We start from the raw sequence: 7,500 nt of genomic DNA on the forward strand, positions 1-7,500 counted from the left end.
ATCTTATTGTTACTACTCTTCTGAAAAATTTCATTTTTCCTTGTTTCCTTTCCTCACTGGGTTATTTTCCTTGTTGGAGCACTTAGGATTACAGCATCCTGCTTTTTCAACTAGGGTTGTAGCTTAGCAAGTAATAATAATAATAATAATAATAATAATAATAATAATAATAAGTAGACTCTGAGACTCCTTAGAGGTCCAAATGCATAATGAACTACAGTATTCCATGCAAAATTTAGGCTTTAAGAATTTTAGAATACTTACATACCCGTAAAGTAAAGGATTTTTTTCCACTAATTTTTTTTAAAACTGCATCAACTTAAATGAAGAAATATACTTTCCATAGTGTATAAATAACACATTTTTCTTATTGCTTACATTAAAACTAATTGAAACATGAATTTATCTGCAAGTTGGTCATAACATTACAAGTGAGTTTGCAAGTAAAATAAACAAATTATTATTATTATTATTATTATTATTATTATTATTATTATTATTATTATTATTATTATTAGCTAAGCTACAACCCTAGTTGGAAAAGCAAGATGCTATAAGCCCAAGGGCTCCAGCAAGGAAAAATAGCACGGTGAGGAAAGGAAATAACGAAATAAATAAGATTAAAAATTAGTGAACAATTAAAATAAAATATATTAAAAACATTAACTACATTAAAACAATAACAAATCTTTATCGAGAAAAATTGTTTGGAAGCTGAAAGGAAATGCAAAGTTCATCCAGATATCTATTCAGAGTCGTCGCACCAGATAACTTAACCTGATTCCCAGTTTATTTATCGAATTTAAAAGTAAAGGTATCTGGTTTCAGTTCCAGTTTCATCAGAATAGATACTCACCAGAACGTCAGCCGGGCAAGCCCAACCCACCAATTAAGGTGGCCACCCACAGCAGTGGTCTCCCAATTAAATACTTTACACTCACGGTGCCGGGTTGGGGTCGATCTGTTGCCATGCGAATGCTAGGCGAACACGTTACCACTGTACCCAACTGAAACCTAAATTTTATTACGTTGCCAGATTCTATGAATAATATAAATTGCTGGTTCAATAATTTGCAGTTTATATATATATATATATATATTATATATATATATATATATATATATATATATATATATATATATATATATATATATATATATATATATATATATATATATATATATATAGAATCGAAAGGTAAAGATGTCTGGTTTCGGTTCCAGTTTCATCAGAATAGATGCTCACCGGAACGTCAGCTGGGCAAGCCCAACCCAACCACAGCAGTGGTCTCCCAAGTAAATAGCGTGAACTCACGGTCCTGGGCTGGGATTGATCTGCTGTCATGTGAATGCTAGGCGAACACGCTACCATTGTTCTTTAATCATGGGTAGTACAATAACCTCTGTGCCATGGTCTCCCACTGTCTTAGGTTAGAGTTCTCTTGCTTGAGGGTACAAGCAGGCACATTATTCTATCTCTTTCTGTTGTTTTCTTTTAAGTTTTTATACTTTATATATGAAAGATTTGTTTAAATGTTAAAGTTTTTAGAATATTCTATTCTAATTGTTCATTATGTTTCTTATAGTTTATGTATTTCCTTATTTCCTTTCCTCACCGGGGTACTTTCCCAGTTGGAGCCCTTGGGCTTATAGCATTCTGCTTTTCCAACTAGGGTTGTAGCTTAGCAAGTAATAATAATAATAATAATAATAATAATAATAATAATAATAATAATAATAATAATAATAATAATAATAATAATACCCAACTGAAACCTAAATTTACTTACGCCACCAGATTCAATGATATAAAATGCCGGTTAAATTTTACGGAGTTTTATAGCAATATATATAATCGCTCACGCCCCCTAACGCCGATACTCCTAAGTGTAAGATTGTGGGCGTTATATACGCAATATGGAAGAGAATATTAGGTTCCTTCGAACATCGCCTTTAGGAGGAAAAGGCAATTACAACTTGTCTCTTGGAAGTAAGGACATCAAAAGTTGCATTTATGATCTAATTATTGCTTCTTTATCCTCTTTGTGAGGAGGAAAAATTCATCACCGACGAGGGATTTTTCTGTAAAAGAGACGCTATAAATATTTTGTTATCCGATTTAATCAAATTCCAAATGAATCAATGTGACTTTTCCTTATATATGAAGACATGTTTTATATTCTTATTATTATTATTATTATTATTATTATTATTATTATTATTTGATAAGATACAACCCTAGAAGGAAAAGCAAGATGCTATAAGCCCAGGGGCTCCAACAGGAAAAATAGCCCAGCGAGGAAAGGAAACAAGGAAATAAGAGAAGCAATTAACAACTCAGATAAAATATTTCAAAAACAGCACATCACCAAAATAAATATTTCACATATAAACCATAAAAACTGTAACAAAACAAGAGGAAGAGAAACAAGATAGAATAGCGTGCCCGAGCGTACCATCAAGCAAGAGAACTCTAACCCAAGACAGTGGTTGACAATGGTACAGAGGCTATGCCACTACCCAGGACTAGAAAACAATGATTTAATTTTGGAGTGTCCTTCAATGAAAAGAGCTCCTTACCATAGGTAAAGAGTCTCTTCTACTCTTACCAAGAGGAAAGTAGCCAATGAACAATTGCAGTGCAGTAATTAACCCCTTGAGAGAAAAATTGTTTGGTAATATCAGTATTGTCTGGTGTATGAAGACCGAGGAGAATATGTAAAGAATAGGCCAGACTATTCGGTGTGTGTGCGTAGGCAAAGGGAAAAAGAACCGTAACCAGAGAGAAGGATGTAATATGGTTCTGCCTGACCAGTCAAAAGACTCAATAACTCTCAAGCGGTAGTATCTCAACGGGTGGCTGGTGCCCTGGCCAACCTACTACTTATATGTGAAGTAGAGTTTGACACCTGTATACTTTCAACCACACACATAAACATACATACGCTCAAATTCTTTTTCTAAAGCAGATAAAATATCCTTTCACATATGGGGCAATAGTTGGACAGTTCTGAGGACACAGGCATAAAACCACGGTCCTTGCAAATGCTAGCTAAGCACTCTACTACTGAACTACGATATTAATGGGAAAACTCCGGTTAGGTAGAGCCTTAAAGGTCACTCACAATATACTTACCCTTTATAGCTACGTTCCATATATGGTAGATTTACATATATATTACTGATTTATACAAACAAAGCGTATTTGATTATTTTGTAAAACATTATAAATAACGAACTATTATTGATAAAACTCATTTAAGGATTCAATATGCATTAATCAATCTATAAACAATATGCAAAGAATATATCAGAATGTCTACAGTACTTTGGGTCGATGGAAAAAATTATGAAAAACCAGAACCATTGAACAAAATAACTAGAACTCAACAATGATGAACCACAACTGACTCTTTCACAATATTCCTTGATGTCTGTTGAAACTGTTTCTCACTGATGAGTTGAATCTAAAAAAAATACTTGCATTAACTCTGATATTTTTATCCCGCACATAACAATTCACATCCTTGATTCCTTTGTGGGTGTTCTTGCATAATTTTTCCTTTGGACGCCTGTGCAAATTTAGCCTCCACTGCAATTTCATTGCATAAGGAAAATGAAGATCAGAGAGAGAGAGAGAGAGAGAGAGAGAGAGAGAGAGAGAGAGAGAGAGAGAGAGAGATTGGTTTGAAGTTTTCTGGCATCCCAGAGAGTCAAAGTCAAAGTCAAAGTCAAAAGTCAAAAACCTTTATTCCATTATAAAATGGTTATTCTGTTACATAACAATATAAATTATTTACATAAAATTCACAATAATTGGATTGTAAAAATTTAGGATATATATACATTCAAGTAAAATTTAAAAAATACTGCTTAAGTTTCTTTTTGAATAAATCAGTACTAACATTTGTACATTTTCTTATTTCCAGAGGTAGTTTATTCCAGCAAGCTGGGCCCCTTATTGCCATTGAGCGTGAACCCAAATCAGTTCGATAGCTGTCTACATATAGATTTTCATTCTGTCTGGTTAATGCATTCCTACAATTACCAACTGTAGGAAATGTGTATAGCCAGTTGGGATATTCTTTTCTCAAACTTTTAAAAACAAAAACACAAACATCGTACATACACTTTTCTTTTAATTTTATCCACTTTAATTGCTGGAGGGTTGGGGTTGATGTGATCGTGTTTTTTCACCCCAATAACGGCTACTCTACCTGCAAAGTTTTGGATTTTTTGAGCTTTTTCCATATGCATATCATTAGTTGACCCCCATATCTTAATACAGTAGTTTATTACACTCAAGACCAGACTTTCCACAATAAAAGCTCGAGTAGTATTATCAAAGTAATCTTTTACTCTACTTAAATACATTAGAATGCCACTAACTTTTCTACTCAGCTCGTCAATGTGAGTACTGAATGTCATGTACCTGTCCATGTGTAGACCTAGATTTTTCACATGTTGACTTATCTTTACTTCATCACCATCGCATTTTATTATAATGTCATTTGGAATTTTGCTAATATATTGTGAGCTACCCACAAACATGCACTGTGTTTTGGTGGCATTTAATAATAGCCCTTTTCTTAGAAAATATTTCTTAATTTTGAGCAATATTAGTTCAGCCCTTTTTATCAAGCCATCTAAATTTTCTATTTGATCAGCCAAAAGAACTTGGGTGTCCTCAGCGTATTGAATTAGCAAGCAGTTTTCTATGTATTTAATCATGTCATTAACGTAGACTAAAAACAGAATTGGACCTATGACAGATCCCTGTGGGACTCCAAATTCAACCTTTTCAATGCAAGAATTTACGTCTCCTAATCTAACTACCTGACTTCTATCCTTCAAGTAATCCTGAAACCAGAACGTATCAATGTAATGTTCCTTAAGAGATTTACACAATTCATCATGGTTGACACTATCAAATGCCTTTGATAGGTCACATAAAATTAATATGGAAACTTTTTTTCTATCAATATTTTTATAAATTTCATCTGTTAATTTCATCAAAGCTGTTTCTGTTGATAAACCTTTACGGAATCCATGCTGAGTGTTAGAAATCAAATTATTTTTTTCTAGATGTTCCATTAACTGATTACATACAATCTTTTCTATTACTTTCGATATTACGGGAAGGATAGAAACAGGTCTATAATTACCAGGGTCGTCCTTGTCTCCTTTCTTGTGAAGAGGGTCTACGAGGGGTTGTTTCCAAATAGAAGGATATTTCCCAGTTACAATCGATGTATTTATGATAACCGTGATATAATATGCAATAACTGTAAGGGAATCTTTTAGAAAACTAGTAGGAATACCATCCGTTCCGTAAGCATTACTATTATTAAAACTCTTAACTGTTAATATTATTGTTTCTACTGTAACTGGTTGCGGTCTAAACAATCTTATATTATTGCCAAAATTATTTTGAGTGTTTCTAATATCTTCATTTTCGTACTTTTGTAGAATTTCCTGCGTTTTATCATAAGTTATTTTTCCTACCTTAGCAAAGTATTGGTTAAATTGATCTGCTCTAGCTTCTGGGTTGTCGTATTCAATCTTTTTATTTGTTTTAGTAGATACAATATTATTCATAATTTTCCATGTTTCTCTACGAGATTTACTTTTCTTGATCTTGTCTTTGTTATAATAAGCTTTGGCAGTACGCATTTTCGAATTGATGAGTTTTTTCATTTCCTTATACGAATTGTTAAGATTTTCATCATGTCTATTCTGTTTAAGCCTTTCTTGCATTTTGTCCCTTTCAATCATACTGTTTTTGAGATCATTGTCTATCCAAGGTGCACTGGGTCTCCTTATTTCCTTCGTGGTTATTGGGGCACATTTATCTAAGGCACTATTATATACTTTATTGAAAATTCCTGTTTGAATATCTGTGTCATCAGTATGCATGATTGTATCTAAAATTATTTTCTGGTCTAGCAATGTATTGCACAAAAAATCTGCAGAATAATATTTTAAACACCTAGAGGTTACCGTGACTGGTTTACGCTTTGGCTTCTTAATATCTATGATAAATGAAATATGTTCATGGTCAGCTACAATACTTGGATTCACCTCAATTTTAATGACACTTTCCTGCTTGTTTGTTATTAACACGTCTAGTAGTGTGGATGAGATGGGGCTAACTCTAGTAGGTTTATTAATCATTTGATTTAATTTGGTGACTTTTAAAATATTATGTATCTTTGCTGAACCTAACATCAAATCATCATTTAGATCACCTATTACATAAATTGATTTATTCTTTAGAGAAATCATTCTCAGACATTCCAAAATATAGTTATAAGTATCATTTGAAGCATGCGGATGTCTATACAAGCAACCAATGATAACAGAAGGTAGCTTACGAGATTGTACAGAGAGCCAAACCTCTTCTACCCCCTCTACTCTTTGAACATTAAGATTACAAATATTAACAGAAAGATTATTTTTTACATAAATACAACAACCTCCACCTCTTCCTTTGTCACATCTATATATTGTATAATTAGGAAAATCAATGAGTGAATCGACAACATTCGTGGTTAACCAAGTCTCAGTTAAACATAATACATCAATATTTCTGTTTAAGAGCATTAATTCAATTTCACATATCTTACTAAGGAGAGACTGTACATTCAAATATTCTATACACAAAAGATCGTTTTTTGGAGTCACATGATTAGCTATCCCAGTACCAATGTCCGGGACGAGCACTTCTTGTGTGATAACTGCCTCTTGATGGAAGAGGCGGGAAGTCATATTCCCACGTATCCGCTCGTGACCAGTAGTTGTCATGGGAGAGGTCATGGTAGTCATAAGGCTGAGCTGAGTGACCTCTATAATTGGCTCTATTTGTCGACTGCCTATGGGGTGGTCTCCTATTGTATTCCTCACTTCGGTATTGCGGGGGTGATCCTTGGTGTTGGGGGAATGGCCTATTATCATGGGAGTGGTAGGAGTGGGTATTCCATCTAAACCCCGTCCGAAAAGGCTGTTTAGGCCTACCTACATTTCTTTGCGTCAACGGCTTCGTGGCGGCTTCCAATTGTCTTCTCCTAATGTGGGGTAGGAAGGGTCGAGTGATTATACCGTCAGCCCACGGATGACCTCCCATCACTGTATTCTGCTTATTCTCTGGCACCTCTGCTACAAATGATTGGCCTCGTTTAGAATGTCCAAGGTGCCGTACTTTAACTTCTTGTTGTGAGAGCCCTCGGAAAACTAACTCATCAACCACATTCTTAATAGATGCATTGCTGCTGACACCTCCTATGTATATTTGTACTGACCTTTTGGGTTGTACTACGATGTTGTCTTCCGAATTTTGCTCTTGACGTGTTTTTCTATTTTTCTTTTTGTTGACCGGTGGTAGGACACTGCGTTGGTCCGTAGGGACTGCTTCCTCCTCCTCCCTTTCTTCCTCCTGGCCTTCACTCTCATCTTCACTTTCTTCCTGTTGTAAATAATTGTTGTCGATAGGGGGAAGTGTGG

This window comes from Palaemon carinicauda, chromosome 11, assembly GCF_036898095.1.
Source record: "Palaemon carinicauda isolate YSFRI2023 chromosome 11, ASM3689809v2, whole genome shotgun sequence".
Lineage (NCBI taxonomy): Eukaryota > Metazoa > Arthropoda > Malacostraca > Decapoda > Palaemonidae > Palaemon > Palaemon carinicauda.